General features: G+C 40.1%; 2 long non-coding RNA genes across 8 annotated transcripts in view; one reads left to right on the top strand and one right to left on the bottom strand.

Moving 5' to 3' along the window:
- Positions 1-15,354, top strand: part of LOC104873146 — a 16,287-nt gene extending 933 nt beyond the window's left edge. The window contains exons 2-3 of the long non-coding RNA XR_783376.2: positions 1,223-1,383; positions 13,967-15,354. This is a non-coding gene — a long non-coding RNA (uncharacterized LOC104873146). The remainder of the gene's footprint in view (positions 1-1,222; positions 1,384-13,966) is intronic.
- Positions 1-17,095, bottom strand: part of LOC104873147 — a 241,450-nt gene that overhangs the window by 17,568 nt on the left and 206,787 nt on the right. The gene's annotated exons all lie outside the window — the stretch shown is intronic.

Raw genomic sequence — 17,095 nt, forward strand, 5'->3', positions numbered from 1 at the left:
GTGTGTTTTTTTTTTTTTTTTTTTTTTTGCTTGAAATACAGTATCCTTTGGAAGGAATTGCGCCAGGAGAGTCACATACATTGCACATTGTAATCAGAATCCTACATTTTATACTCTCTCAGTCTGTACTGCAAGACAGATAGTTTGAACCTTCATTCTTCCCAGGCCCTCCCGTCAGGTCACATCACGGAAATCCCCCATTTCCTAGGTGTCCACTTTTTACATTTTAATATTTTACATCACGTGTATGTTTCCATTATTTATCTGTATTTTCCCTGGAGATACCGAGCACGTGGGTGTGCATGTCTTTCCAGCAAGAAAATTACTTTCCCCTATCGACAAAGAAAATTTGTATGCCATGGAAAGAGTTGAGAATCTGTTCCACTAGACAAGGAACACAAACTCCCTTAGCTGTTATATAAAATAGACATGATGGTAAGACCTAGCACACAGCTCAATAACGATCAAGGAGAAAACTTCAAGAACCCTACCACAATGACAGTACGTTGTGACTCTCAGAGAAGCAAAATCTACACCTCTTCCAGTGAACCATTTTTCCGTTCTCTGAAACTCCATGTCTTGGCCGTGCTTTTTATCTAGTCATTCAGCCTCATTTCCGTCAGTTTCATTCCTAGGAAAAACCTGTGTATCAATCTCTGCAACATAAACTTAATTTCACAATGCCTCATGCTTCTGCAATTTTCAAGGTTCAATTACCTAGTAGTCACCTTGACATTCATGCTTTGACCTTCCCCTTGTTGAAGGCATATAAACTTCCAGTGAAAGGAGACGGGGAACATACTATAAGGTGCCTCATAGTCAACACGATTCTTCTCATTTTCTGTTTCTTAAAACTTTAGAAGAAACGTTTAAAAAGTTAGGAGTTGGAAACAAATGCCTTTAATTGTACAAGACTCTAGTTCATGTACATGTCTGCTATTTCAGGCAAGGAGGTTGCCTTCTGGAATCGAATACTCTTGATGTTGCCTGAGATACAAGAGCTTGTGTGCCAGCTTAGTAAGGATTCCTTGCCTGCTGTAAGGATTGCACCATTCTTTTGATCCTTCACCATTAGGGGATATGAGTTATGGAACAGTTATATAAGAAAAGTGACACTTTTTAAAAATGTAAAACACTAAGTGGACATCCAAACTTACACGTGATCATGAGCAAACCTGTCTTTCTAAGCTGAGATCCTACTTTCTCGCCTTCTCTTCCCCAGGCTAGGGGCTCTCCTTTATAATTGACACCTGATGGCTATAATTATGACAAAAACTGTGATAATGCAAGATCTGGATGCAGTGTGTGCTCTCCACTTCTGTGACACCAACACATACGAATAAGAAGATGTGGTATTTGCCTTTCTGCACTGCCCTATTTCAGGTAACATGATGTTTTCTAGTTCCTTCCTTCCTTCTTGCCGCTAATGACAGGATTTAATTTTTAAGGTTGAACATTATCCCACTGTACTACACTGTTGGGATCCACTCACCAGTGGAGTCGTGGCTTTTGTGGTCAGTGCTGCAGTAAACACGGAAGTGCAGGTTTCATGGATATATGGGTTTTAGTCCCTTTGGCTGTATACTCAGAGACAGCTGGGACTGTGTGGTAGTTCTATTCGTTTTTTGAGAAACCTCCATACCCTTTCCGTAGGGGCTGTGCTCCTTTTCGTTCCCTTCAACTATAGAGAACAGTTGCCATTTCTAGGCTGGGGACTCCTTAATTCATGAATGGTCTTCAGTGAACCCGGAAGACCCCAGAAAAATGGCTTATGAGCTTTTCTAATATAATATGGTGAGCTGCACAGGAGCTGCACTAGGGGCAGTCAACTCAGGGTGCACAGAAAAAGACAGGAAGAATTCTGGAACCTCCCAGAATAGCAGGACACAGTTTAAGAGTTGGGAAGGAGGTTTGGACGGAAAGAGACATTTAGCAGTTATCATCATGTAGGTGAGATGATGTGTATACACTAATATAGATGGAATCTGCAGGAGACTGCATCTAGAGAAGAAAATAAAGAGGACCAAGAATGGCTTACACCACATTTTGAGAGTCGGGAGGAGATAGAGCAGCAGCACAGGGTAGAAGCACAAGCAGTGGGTCCCAGTAGGTCTCAAATGCCACTGATGATACAAGATGAGAGAGGAGAATGAAACGCCATGTTTAGCAGCCTGAACCAGGCAATAGTGATCTTAAATGTAAGATTGGTTACAAGGTCTGGAAGGGGGCCTGCCTGGAGTCGGGGGGCGGTTTTGGTGATCGGCACTGGGGAAGGGTGGAGCACACTTCCAGGTGTGGCCTTGGGGGTCCTCGCTCACTGGCCCCCTCTGCTGTGCCCCTCTTCCCCTGCTCTGCTTCTCAGCTGCCAGGAACTAAGCACCTTTGTTCCATGTTATTTTGGTCTTGAAACCGGACAACTGGGGGCTGAGTGTGAGCCAAATTACACCTCTCCCCTTTTAGGTAGGGATGTGGAGTTTTTTGTCTTAGCGACAGGAAAGCTGACTGATGCAGGGGGCCGAAGAGAGAAGTGGAGAGCGTTTCAAAGGAGGGGCTATTGCAGAAAATTCTTCCTGGAGTGATGGTTGATAGAGGAAAATGGCTTAAAGTGAGTTGTTTTATTGTTGTCCTTTCATTTTTTAAAAAATATAGAATAATGTCATGTTTATGACCTACTATGCTGGTAGAAACCCGGGAAGGGGAAAATGATAATGTTTTTAGAGGATGCCTAAAATATCTGAAGTACAGGGCTTGCCTGGGTGGATGGGAACATAAGGACTCAAGGAGAGGCTTACGTCGACTCGCTCTGGGGTCAGATGACTATGGCTGGAGTTTGCCTGCTGCCCTGCCAGTCTTAGGAGTGCTTTCACTGGGACTAGGGGGATTAAATGAATTTATATAGAGAGAGTACATAGAGCAGCGCATCAGCAAAGACTTCCTGATTAGTAGTTCCTCCTACTGTGCCTCCAGTTGATAAAACTCACATTTTTCAGGATTAACTAGGGTGAATTATCAGAGTTAGTTCATGTCAGGCTAGGAAGATCTCTGCTTTTTCAGAACTCCCTTTAGGAAGAAAATGCACATACTCCTAGGCAGTTTACTGGGAGAGGTTAAGTGTGGGCAGAGGATGTTGTCTGTAATCTTTATTGGGCTCATTTAAGAAATATTTATGATAGAGAAAACATTCGTAATTTCATTTAAAGACAGATACTGTTATTCTCCATTTATAGATGAGAGATATGAAAGAGCGGTGAAGTCCTTGCCCCAGGTGGCACTGCTGTAAGAGCTAGAGTGTGATCCTTGAAGCCTAACTGTTCTGTCTCCCAGATTTCTCATAATTTGCAGTATATATTATCTGTCAAAAGCATTGTTACCTGAATATTTTTAGAGACAGCTAAGGCGACTGAGGGACTAGTCTATCAACCAAGTTGTGTCTTTAGCTTAGAAAGATTAGCCTAGTTGAGCAGCAGCTGAAGAAGGCTGCTAGAAAAGAAAGAAAAAATAGTCTGGAGACTTTCTCCAAGCTGGCTTTATGCCAAAAAGAATTATGAAATTCACGGGCCGTACCTGAGAATGCTGAAGTGGGAGCTCTCGTAGAAAGGTCTGAGGAATAATCAGTTAATCATTTTGGTGACATTTAATCAAGAATCAGGAATCTAATCGAATCTAATCAGTGGCCGATCCGCAGCAACATGGGGGTCCAGGTGTGGCTTCTTGCCTGGACTGCTGGCCAGTCTTAATTAGCAATTATCTTAGCGGGTGACCCTCTGCTCCTAGAAAACTTCAACTAGGAAGTTTCTAAGTATTTCTCAGTGGAAATTTCATTTCTGCCGCTATCGTTTGTTATTAAGTACTATGTGGATGTGGTTTCCGATGTCTAAGAGGCCCCGCTTGATGGAGTGAGCTGGCATTAGACCAACAATGAATTTAATGAGAAAGAAATAATACAGCTGTCCTGACAGGTGCAAGATATAAAATTTTCTTCACTTTCATCTCTTTTCTTAACTTTTTCTCTTCTCTCACTTTAATGTGGTCTTACTTAATTATAAGAATTTTAGTTCTTTCTGGACTCAAAAAGAAACCTGAGTCAAAAGGATTTTAGCTTGAACTGAAAACTGAGATCTTTTCCATTTAACTTGTTAGGAAAAAGATAAAGCCATATTTTGATCACTTCAATGACACTTTTTTTCAGTCCTCATTTTGGAAAGTTTTACATTCAAATGATCGCCATGCTGCTAAGTGTCTTGGGCAAGTGATTGAACAGTTCTGAATACATTTCAGAGAAGTCAGTCAGGAAGTGCTTCTTTCTGAAGAAGGAGGAAGCAAAGGGATTGCATTTCGTGATAGTTAAAAGTGAGAGTGTCCCTGCGAGAAAGAGAAAAGGCAGCCCGGCTGGAGGGAGGTAAGCTGTGGGGAGTGCGGGCCATGTCAAGGTCAAGAGGGACCTAGGCAGACACCTCCGGCCTTGTGGGCAAATAGCAGAGCAGGACAGTTTTACTCTGAAATGCAGCAGAGACTCTCAAGATGCACAGACATTGGAATGACCTGATCTTGTTTAAGTAAATCTTACCTTTGCAGTTTCACTGTAGAAGATCAATTACAAGAAAACAGGAGAGAAATGTTGGGTACAGTGCATGGCTCCTAGTATTTGAGAAATATTAGCTACCACCAACGTTATTGTTATTCTCAGCAAAGGAGCACCCTCCGTAAGATGGCAGGCGGGGAACTTTCATGCGAAGGGGCTGGGCTTCCAAACACTAACTCCTTACCTCTCAAATCATTTACTGAATCACCACAAGGGAATGCTTTTGCCATGCTTCCTCTGTCACCCCCTTAGCCCATGGAGTTTCATCCATGGCAAGATATGCATTATCCATTGGTGTGTGGAGGCTGGAACTAATTCCTCTGCAGAATTATGCTGCCACTAGGGTCATAGCAAATTCGAGCCTGGTCTGCAGATTGTGAGAGAACCCATTTCTATAGCAAATGGAGAAACATAGCATTTGAAGATAAGGTGTTTTCCAAGGAACTCATTATAACCTCAATTTGAAAAGCTGTACCTCTGAGAGCTAATTTTTCTAACTCACATATCTGCTGCTCTTAATAAAACCAAGAAGTGGCCTTGGATGACACTGAATTTCCGGGAAATCATCCTGGGAAACTTCATCCCATGTGGTCTTCACAACAATTTGGTGATGTAGGTAGAGTTGAGAGGACAATGTTTGGTGTAAGGGAAATGGTGGCAGCATGGAGACTGTGTGAACTCCAAAGTCAGGCTGGCTCTTGAGAACCGTAGTCTGGTGCTGCCCCATTGTCCCAGTCCCTGCTGTTCACTTACTAGTGTGAAGGAAAATATAGAACATAGATTTCTAAAAGAGCATTTGAGAATGAGCTGATCAGGTTTTTTTCCTTCGTTTTGGCTGTGTGTATTATCTGTCATCATCACCAGCTTCATTAATGGACATCCTCAAATAATGAGAGTTAATATTTTGAGGAAATGTGAGGAATAAATCACGGTAAGATTCCTGCTTCAAAAAAGAGTGATTTTTTTTTGTTTTAATGCTGTGAAATATTAATTAAATCACAGCATCATTATAGGGAAGTCTGCACATTTTAAGTCCTGTGTTTTAATAAGGTTTGCCATGTAACTGTCACCAGTTAGATCAACAAATGCAGTGTTACCAGCATCCCAGAAACCTGTCCTGCTTCTAGTCAGCACGTTTTCTAGTAAACCTATCCTGTTTCTGTTCTCATAAAAGAAATGTCATAATTTTGAGTTGATGCCTATGACTGGGTGTCCCATTTGATGTTCTTTTTTTTATAGATTTCTTGAGATATAATTTATATAACATAAAACTTGGCCATTATATTTGTATACTGAGTGGATTATATCAAACATACAAAGTTATGAAACCATCAAGCTTTTCCAGTTTGACAATGTATCTTTAGTCTTGTGAAGTTCCCTTTCCGTGTTTGTAGTTCTGCTCCTGTTTGCCCCTCTAACCACAAACAAGCCTCCTCTGTTTTTTGTCTGTATAGGTTTACCTTGTTCCAAAACCTTATAAGATGCAAGTACACCATATGTGTTATTCTGTGTCAGGCCTCTTTCACTTACCATGACGTTTCCGAGGGTCATCGATATTCGGCATGAATTAGTTGTTTCTTTTAACGAATGCCTAGTGTTCCATGGTATGGATTTTGTTATCCATCACCTGACACACAACTGTTTCACTACAACATCAAGCCATTATAATAGAATTGCAATGCATATTCCTTTACAAGTCTTTGTGGAAAATGTATCTTGGGTAAGAATCCTACTTAAAGAGTTGATTTACATACTAAGTATATATTTAATATTCTAGAAAGTACTGCTTTGTATACAGTAGCCATTGTTTCATTTTACAACACTGAATGAATGTATTCTTGTTTCTCTGTATGTTTACCAATAATTGGTTTGGGGTGTCATTCTGTGATGATAGCTATAGTAGTAAGAGTATAGGGCTAATCTTATTTTAGCTTTCTGTTTTTCTAATGACTAATGCTATTACAGCATTTTTCCATGCCCATTAGCAATGTGTATGCTTCCTTTAATAAAATATGTACCCTGAACTTCTGCTCATTTAAAAACATTTGACTTATTATTTGAATATAAATATTTTATATGTATTCTGGATACATGCTATATATCATGTCTGTGCTTTGCAAAGAGTCTGAGGTGTTCTTCTCTGACTTTTCTTTCATTTATATAATGTATTTTGAGTATTCTGAAGCGGAAAATATTCTAGTATTTATAAAACAAATTTGTCCTTTTTAGGGTCATAGCTGAGAAATCCTTGCTTAAGCTCAGGTCATAAAAATTTTCTCTGATGTTTTGTCCTAGAAGTTTTATGTTTCTAGCTCTTACATAGAGCCAGACCACATGTTTTTTTTTGTATATAAGTTTTCAACTGTCTGAGCAACATGTACTAAAGTGGCTTTCTTCCTATGTTGAGTTTCAGTGACATCCTGATAAATAGGAGGGTTTAAAATTCTTGTCTTTTTCCTACTGTTCATTTGTCTCTTTGCTTATTGTCTATCAATACTACATCGTCCTTATTTCTGTAGTTTTATAGTAAGTTTTAAAATACAGTAGAATAGCTCTTCAGTTTGTTTTCCACAATTGTTTGGACTATACTAGGCCTTATGCCTTTCTGTCTACTTGTTAGGGTCAATTTATAATCTAAAAAACCTGCTAAAATATTTTAATAGAAATTACAACGACTGTACAGATCGATTTGGGAAGAACTACCATGCTAATTAATATTCATTTCTCTCCCTCATGAATATGGTGTTTTTCTACTTAAGTATTTAATTTGTCTTGGTAAGGTTTCATTTTCTTTTACAGATCTTCTACTTTTAATTTGTTCTTGAATATTTTATTCTTTTGGGATGCACTGGGAATAAAATCGATTAATTTAGTATTTATGATATAGTAATACAATCATTTTTATAAATTAATGTAATGATTTGTTACCCTTTTAAGCTGTTTTACTTCTAGTACTTTTTGTAGATCCCTTCCTATTTTTTACACACAGGATCTTTACAGAAAGATAATTTTTTTAAATGTAAAATAGGAAAAAATTGAAACTATCAACAGAAACATAAAAATACGTAGTATTAGTAAGGTGCTCTGTGTTTCAGTATATGTATACACCGAGGAAACATATCTACCTGCTCAAGTACTGGTCACTCCTTTGTGGTGAAAACCTTCAGAATCTGTTTTTGTTTGCGGGATGCGTAGTGATTATCACTCGCTACCCTGCTGTGAGGTAGCGCACTCCCGTTCTTTGCTCCTATGGAACTGTAACTCAGTACCCCTTGATGAATGCTGCCTCTTACTCACCCCTACTCTTCTCTGTTCCTAGCAGCCACTCTTTATTCTCAGACCTGCACTGATCAACCTCTGGAGATTCCACACGTGAGTGAGAACACACGCGGCTTATTTCACTCAGCATCATGATGACCTCCAGTTCCGCGCCTGGTAACAACAGTGAAAGAATTGTATTCTCATCATGGCGGAACAGTGTTCCGCCATATTTTATTTCTCACTTGATGGACACTGTGGTGGTTTCCATTTTTGTTCTGAGTACGACTGTAATGAACATGGCAATATACCTGTCTCTGATAGGCTGCTTTGGCTTCCTTTGGACATATAGCCAGCAGTGGGATTGTACAATCATATAGTCGTTTTCTTTAGTTTTCTGAAATAAGCCTCTGTACCGATTTCCATAATGGGCATACCAACTTACATACCTCCCTACAATGTGCAAGGATTCTATTTTCTCCTCATTCTCACTAGCCCTTGTCCTCAGTCTTTTTTTTAAAAATCCATTTTAATAGACATTACTACTGGGATGTTAGATGTACTGCTGGAATTTTAATTGGGCTGCTTGATTTCTACTCTTGAGTCTTGGAGTTCCTTATATATATATTCTGACTATCCATATCTTGTCAGAAGTATAGCTTGAAATTATTTTCTGATTTTATACATTTCATTTCATTGTTTCCTTTGCTGTGAAGAAACATTTCCATTTTGTACAATCCCGATTTTCAACTTTGCTTTTCTTCCCCAGTGCTTTTGGAGTCTTTTCAAAATAGCATTTGCCCATTCCAATTTCCTGAAACCGATATGAAACTATAAATACTTCAGATGACCAAGTGAATCTTGAGCAATGAGAACAAAGCAGGAGTCATTGAACTATTTGACCTCAAAAAATATTGCAAAAAAATATGAGGCACTAAGAACATATAGTGGAGAAAAGATAATCATTTCAGTATGTGATTTGGGGAATATTAGGTACCTGCAGAAAAGTGATACTGGACTTTTTTCTCTCCCACTTATTTTAATCATATCAAAAGGAATTAAAAATTTAAATGTAAGGCCAGAAACTATGAAACCATTGGTAGAAAATATGAGATAAATAGGCTTGAGTTGATTTTAGCTTTATGCAAGGTATACATGTATGAAAACATAACATGGTATCCCACTAATCTATATAAGTTTTGCTATATGTACCAATTAAAAATAAAAGAAATACAAATGGTGAAAAGTAAGTTACAGCTAGGGCTTAAGTGGGTTAAAGGAACAACATTCTGCCAACAAGGAAGACTTTACGTGGGCGGGCTGTTCTTCAGTAATACAGAGACTCTTTTCAGAGAGACGAAAGTTCAGAGCTCATCCCCTCCAGACCCATCTTAAGGGGAGTGTTAAAGGGACTGTTTCATGGTACAAGTGGGATTATATCAAACTGAAATGCTTCTGCACATCCAAGGAACTAATTAACAGGATAAAGAGAAAGTCTGTAGGATGGGAAAGAAAATTTACATACTATTCATCTGAGAAAGGACTGATATCTAGAAATTAAAATGGGCTAAGGAAATAGACATTTTTTCAAAGGAATACATAAAAATGATCATGTGTATGAAAAGATGCTGAATCTCATTAATCATCAAGGAAATTAAAACTAGATGGATGTATCAAGTCCATTCAGAAAGGCTGTTATTAAAAAGAAAAACAAAATTTAGCAAAGATTTAGAGAAAGGGATTTTTATACACTATTGATGGAAAAGTGAATTAATTCAGTCATTGTAAAAAACAGCATACAGATTCCTCAAGACTTAAAAGTACTGTATGGTCCAGCAATTCTACTACTGGTTCTATTCCAGAAAAAGGTGAAATCATTACACCAAAGAGATACTTGCATTTTCGCATTTTTTGCTGCACTATTCCTAATATACAAATATACAAACAATGGGCTATTATTCGGCCATGAAAAAGGCTGAAATTCTATCATTAGCTGCCATAGGATGGAAATGAAAGTTATCTGTGGATTAGTGGTTCCTAGACACTAGAAAGATGGGTAGGGAGGGGAGATACGAAAACATTAAAGGACACCAAAGCAGTTAGAAAGGAGAACTCTCTTCTGGTTTTTCTATAGCACAACAGGGTAACTATACGTAAAAATAGTCAATGATATATTTCAAAGGGGGCTTCTACCCTATTCCTAGTAATAGGCTAGAGACTGTATCTGCCTGATCTCATTTAATGTTCACTGCTGTCTTATGTAAGTACTGCTGTTATGTCCATTTTGCACAGAAACTAGGACTGGGAAAGTATAAATGATTTGCCTAAGGTCAGGTCAGCCAATGAAATGATAGAGCCACTGGGAATTCATGATTCCTAACCTGGCTCTAAACTGCTTTTCACAGTTGGACAGATAGGAGGGGACGAGAACTGCAAGTGCTTTTGCAACAAGGGAGATCACAGAGAAAAGGGGCATGAAGACATCTCCAGCAGTAATCTCTAAGGGTCAGCACCTCACTGGATGTGGGGCTGACTTTCGGCTTCTAGTCCCCACATCTGCACGGAGGATAACACCGGCCACTGGCAGAGAGGGCCACTTGGGTCCAGTTTGGAGCAGGTTCTGAGTTCAACGTAACCATCGCCTAGGAGCATTTTTCTCTATTTTCCTGCAAGACTGCTGACTTTTAAAATAAGAACTGAAGTGATTTGTGTGGGAGGAAGTTTCTATCCTGTTTCTCTCAGTATTTTCTCACTTCAAAAAAAAAAAAGATTTTATTTCTTGTTGAGACAAGGAAAAGAAAATGGCAGTTAGGTAGAATTCGGGATGTATGCGGACTTTAGAAATTTCAACTTGGAAATGGCCCCAGGATTGATTCTTCCACTAAAATTTCACCAAAAATAATGCTAGTATTTTGGATCTCTTCTTATTCCTCTGTTTCTCCCCATTTCTAAATTCAAGGAAGAGACAGGCATAATTAATTACAGCAGTCAGACCCACATGGAGGTTTGATACTCCGGTGGAACGCTTAGAGGAGTTCGCCAGTGAACAGTTTCTGACATAAGCATCAGGTGTTGGCCCACAAGGCGTTGGAAATACAGGTCTGCATACTAGAGAAGGCACATGAATAGAGGGAAGGTGATACCAGACAAGGCGGGTCTAGAATTCCTGATGAAATGGAATATAGTCCCTGGATTACAAGATAAAAGGTGAAGCTCTAACTCACATGTAAATTTTAAATGCATCTGCATTTACTGAATCATTATGTTGCACTACATTTATGAAATCTGGTAGGAAACAGAATAATGGTTGATTTCTTATCCTTCTTTCTCCTGTATTCTGGGACTTTCTCAGGGCTCATGTAAACATATGTCACTGTAGCATTTTGGAAAGTAGAAAGGGACAGCATTGATACAAATGTCTGAAAATACATTGCCCGAAGACAGCAGCCGTATTAAACTGTCATACGCAGTATTCCCATTGGGCCCATAAATGCCATCCTGACTTTAAAGGGGGTCTCATGAGTAAGTCCAGGATGCTAAATTATGTCTAGCTTTAGCCACGTTTTACATGGGTAAGATGGATATCTGGACATTAACCATGCCAACTGAAGACCTGTGGAAGGTTCACAGAGATGAACAAGTTGATGGAGTGCTACTTAGTCTGGTCTATTAAAATAGATTAATAGGAGAAATGGCAGTTCTTGGTAGGATGTGGGCTATCTTGATTCTTTTGTTGCCACTGGAAGTAAAGGCAAATCTTTCATCTTTTCCAAAGGGACACAGATAATGATAGCATACTGAGATAGACATTAAAAATGTCACTTTCACTCCCTGCTCTTTAGAGTAGTGCCCTTCCATCAAGTATTAGAGTACTGTGGCCAGGGATTTGGAGCAGTGATTCTACCACCTGCCTTGAAAGAACAAGGTCCTGAGTTCCATCCCCAGTACAACAAAACAAAACAAAACAAAGAATACATTTAGAGTCCTAAAATTACATGATTTGGGTGGAAACTCACAGTCCCAAAAAACTAGGGTTAAATAAAACTATTGCTTATTAAATATATAGGGTTTTAAATAAATCTTTGTTATAAGTGAGGCTGTCTTTCTTATAAGAATAACTTTTTGGAATAAATGTCTTCACATCCAAATATTTTAAAATTTGAAACACTGTCTCACTTTTGAAGAATTTTGTAAGCTGTCATAATGATGTTATGACTACTTAGTGGAATAGCTTTTTACTTAAGAAAGATGTGCTGTGGAATTTAGGAGTGAAGAGTTGGGATGCCTGTAACTTTCAGTCTTCTGGGTTTTAAAAGTTCCTTTGTTTTTAATGTAAAATATATTTGAGATTGCTTTACAGTTTGCCAAGTAAAACTATCACTTTCAAAAAAGAGTTTCTTGTTGACCCTTGGCTTTCATAACACATTGAGGATTAAATCTAAAAATCTTAAAATACCACAAGGCCCTCTGTGATCTGGTCCATCCTAATTCTTCACTTCCTTCTATGGCCAGTCAAATAAGCCTTTGAGGTCTCCCACCTGCCACACTACTTGCCTCTTTCATTTTTACCTACTCCACTCTTTCCCAGCAATTCAGAGACCCTTTGTAACTCGTGTGTAACACCAGTCAGCTTTGGCTTGGTTATGTCACAGTACCATACACCCCTGGTCGGTGGGAGTAATGGTTACTTTCTTAATTTTGCATTGACTATCACAAGAGCCTTCTAAAAAAACTCAGAGAAATGGATTATGTTCAACTAGTTCTCTCATTTATCGGTAACACAGGGTAATGATATTACTCATCCTTTCTACTATCTCGTAGACCACCGTGTCTAACCTTTTGGTTTTCAGGGCAGCACTGAGTCAATAGGAATTTTCTTGTGCCATGCACAGAACACGTGATACAGATAATGTGCAGAAGTATTCAGGTAGGTTTAAGTACGTCTCGCAGTAGTCATGTGATATCTGACGTATGCGGGCTTCCGTTCCACTGGCTGCAAATGGCGGCAAGCACTGCGCCCTCTAGGCCTCTACAATTGAATTGTGACAAATGTGCTTGAAATCACATCATAGTGTTAAAACATTACGTTTAAAGAGGGTCAAGTCACTAGCTGACGCGGGCGGCTTGAAGCCTGCAGGATCCAATTGGGACCCACCTGTCAGAGACCTTCTCACCGCACTTGGATTATCAGCCCTGCCTTCCACCTGACCCCAGCCCAGAGCTCTGTCCTTACTGTAAATCGCGTTCCTTCCCCTTCAATTTGCTCTCACTACAAATGCCTCCTGCTGGCTCTTTGTGAGAACACCACTCACTCCGTGTCCTGTTGATGCTTCCTTTCCTGAAAGGCTTTCCCATCATCCACTCCACAGCTATCTAGTTCCTACTCTCCAGGTCCTATCCAAAACATCTCCTTGCAGAGAGGCCTTTCGATCTTTCCAATTTAAAAGTAAGAACATTGCTACTCTTAGGAACTAATTATTTTCTTTCATAGGCAGAGGCAATTAATTTCATGTGTTTTTTGTTTGTTTGTTTGTTTTGGTACTGGGGATTGAACTCAGGTCCTTGCGCTTGCAAGGCAGGCCACAGAACCACTGAGCTAAATCCCCGGCAGTTTCATGGTTAATAGCGCAGACCCTGGAGCCAGAACCAGCTCTAAGAGGGACTCGACAGCTACCTGAACTCATTTTCCTTATCTTTAAAATGAGTATAAGGACAATATGTCCCTCATAAAGTTGTTATAAAAATGATGTTAGTTAATGTTTAGGGCTTCATATTATAGCTCATGTGTATTCAGTAATTAATAAATAATAGTTCTTATTATAATCCTCCTGGTAATTTACTATCTTGCAGATTTATGTGCATGTTTCTTGAATACTTGGTCTTTTCACATTGCAGTATCTGAAAGAACTTAACTCATCACTTCCTTGACTCAAATATCCTTTCACTGATATTACTGACAAGTACCCAGACCTTCTTTAAATACTGTCTTTGAAGAATTCACTGTATTACCAAGTTGCCCTCGGTTTCTGTAGATGTTTACATTACACTGAGATTTGTATTCTGGTACACTCTACCATTTAACTTTTTCTTGTAGAACTAAATAAAAACTCCACTTCCCCTTTGCAGATGGCAGCTGTCCCTGCCTTGGAGCTGCGTCTCCTTCGATCAGCCCTACGTCTCTCACCCTCCCTGGTCAGTCAGCTTTCGGATCGGCACGCATCTTGGATGCCCTCTTCTCTGTGCCACATGGGCATCAACATCCCTTCCATGGAGCTCAGGGAGGAACCTACGGAAGTGTCCAACAAGTGGTCCTGAGAAAGCGTGACCGCGATCATGAGGAGACATGGTGAAAAGCAAAGTCTGATGATGGGAAAGACACGTCTGGAATACAAGCATGTTGACCCAGGCTGAGGATCCACTCTTACCTAATAAGGCTCCTCTGAATTCCTCCCTCTCATTCGTGCACCCTTCTCCTGCTACAACACGTATAAGAACTCAGACAACACTGACTTTGTGCTCTATTCGAAGTGCGGGGGACAGAGACATTCTACATGGCTGGATTCGAGTCATGGAACCTTCCAGTCTACACAGCATATGGACTCACATTGTGTTGGAAATTTTACAAGGAAACTATTAAATTTGTATCAAGATTTTAGTGATTCAGCATGTATTGAATGCTTATTATGTGCTAATCACTATAGCAACTGAAATGAACTAGGAAACGAGAAGGCAGGGCAATCTAACCAACTCAAGTCAGTAAAAAGAGTGAATGCGAGTCAAAAATAAGCAATTCTGAGGACTAGCCTTCAGGCATTCCAAACCCTTGCACATTGTCACAACCCCTGTGTCTCAGTGAGAAGCGATATTATCACGGTTCATCTCCTGGAGACCAGGAACAATGCTGCTGGAGGACAAGATTTTTGTGTCTGTGTCACCACCACTGGAAGAAAGAAGGTGAAGATAGAAAAGCACAAAAGGAGTGGCAGGAGATATCCTGGAGAGAGTTATAAGACATACAACAAGCAGAACTATGATGTTTATGCCATCAGGTTATATAAAATATGGAATTTTAATCCACTAAGCAGTTTATCTTTTCAGGCAGCTTAGTTCTCTAGGATATTTACCTTCCTGAGAGGCCCATGCCATGTTCTAGGAAAAGTGTGTGCAAAATACACACAAAAGTGTGTGCCCTGTTGGAAAATTTGGCAAAGGCTGGAGGATTAATTCAACTTTTAGAAAAACATCATGCTGTAGACCTTGAAGGAAGGATATAGGCTGAAAGTTTCTTTTTTGTTGTTAGCAAAACTGTTCAAGTCTATTTTGTCTTAAAACAGCAGCAGCAGCAGCAGCAGCAGCTAATTGAGCCTTCATCCTGTGTGAGGTACTATGCCAAGTACTTTTCAAGCACCCCCAAAGTTCCGAGATATACAGTGCGCTGAGATTCACCCTGGATCTCCTTCCTTTCTTTTCTTTTTCTTTTTTCTTTTGCTACTGGAGATCAAACTCAGGTCCTGGCACTTGCGAGGCAGCTGGCAATACCACTGAGCTAAATCCCTTGCCCTGGATCTCCTTTTTTGATGTGTGATGTGTGCAGTTTTAGCCAAGACCTGTGCCTTCTCCAGTGCCTGAGACCCTTTCCTCTTGCCTATGCACACGGGTCCAGTAGTTCTTCCCATCTGTCCTGAAACACCCATTTTCTTTTATCTGTTAGGTATTTTCCATGGGCAGGGACAATGCTGCTGTTGTTCCATCTTGAAGAACCTCTTACTGTCTCGAGTACTTCTCTGATTCGCTGTGGGACCTACCCTGATGAGGCTCTCACTCACCATCTTGAACATTATTCTTCTCACCCTCACCTTCTGCAGTGCAGCATAGCATCTGAGACTTGACATTCCCTTTCTCTTGAAATATTGCCTACCTTTGGGATATATATATATATATATATACACACACACACACACACACACACACACACACACACATCGTTCCTCATTAACCACTTTGTCACATTAACCCTCAATGGGCTACTGTCTTCCTTGACACTTTCTTTCTGACCAAGCAATACACAGTTTACTCTTCTCACTACTTCTCTTTTCTATCTGCATTCATCTCTTATGACATTTACTAGAATCTTTGCCATAGCATGGAATGTGCTCCAGTATCTATCTTTCCATTTAACATACACATTTGGATGGCCAACAGCTCTATCAGACACATCCAGCTGGTCTGGTGTGCTCTCCCCTTCCCGGCCATATCTCAAGTGTCTATCTTTGTCCACATCTCGGTGGATGGTAACCCTGTCCTTTCACTTGGTTAAGACAAATCCCTTAAGTCATTTTTGGGGCTCCTGTTTCTCCCATACCTGATATCTAATCTTCCAAAAATTGGTATTGGCTCCATTTTCAGCATATAGCTGCACACTGGCTGCTATGCACCACCTCTCCCGATCCCAGCCTAATCCCGGTCCACATCGTATCTTCCCTTGGCTGGCACAGCCACCTCCTACCTGCCAGTCTGCTTCTAGGCTCATTTTACATCCTAGTTTGAAAGCATCAACGATGCTTTCCATTTGCCAACCAAATGATGTCACCAGCCCTGTTTAAAACACCAGAGCGACTGTCCATCTAACCCTGAAGCCACAGAGTCCTCAGGAAGGTCTGCAGGAGCCCTACATGATGTGTACCATGTCCCTGCACAACTCTGCTCTCACGTCTCACTCGGCTTGGGACACAGCAGCCTTCCTGCTAGGCCTTTGGCTGTTCTCTCTGCTTGGAATCCTCACTGTCCTCATACCCATACTGTTTACTCCCATTTCCTCCAGATTTCTCCACATATGCCTCTTCCCCTAACTACTTCATTTAAAATCCAACCACCCCTCACATATTCATGTGCTGTTCAGTTTCCTTCTGTGCACCGTTTGCTTCACATCATATATTGTCCTTTAACATACTGTATAATTTTATTGTGTATTTTGTTTAAAATCTGTTCCCTCCACAAGGGTACATATCCTGGGAAGGAGTACTGTTTGGAGTACTGTTTTCTTTTTCTTTTCTTTCTTTCATTTTTTTTGGTACTGGGGATTGAACTTGGGTCCTTGCGCTTGCAAGGCAGGCCACCGAACCACTGAGCTAAATCTCCGGTCCTGAGTACTGTTTTCTTTACTGAGTACCTTGGCTAAAGAGACTGGTTCTTGAAGGAATGGACCGATGAATGAATGAATCTTAATAGTCATCTCCCAGAGAGTGATGGAAATGA

Source organism: Fukomys damarensis, unplaced genomic scaffold, assembly GCF_012274545.1.
Source record: "Fukomys damarensis isolate Sample0158 unplaced genomic scaffold, DMR_v1.0_HiC HiC_scaffold_9, whole genome shotgun sequence".
NCBI lineage: Eukaryota > Metazoa > Chordata > Mammalia > Rodentia > Bathyergidae > Fukomys > Fukomys damarensis.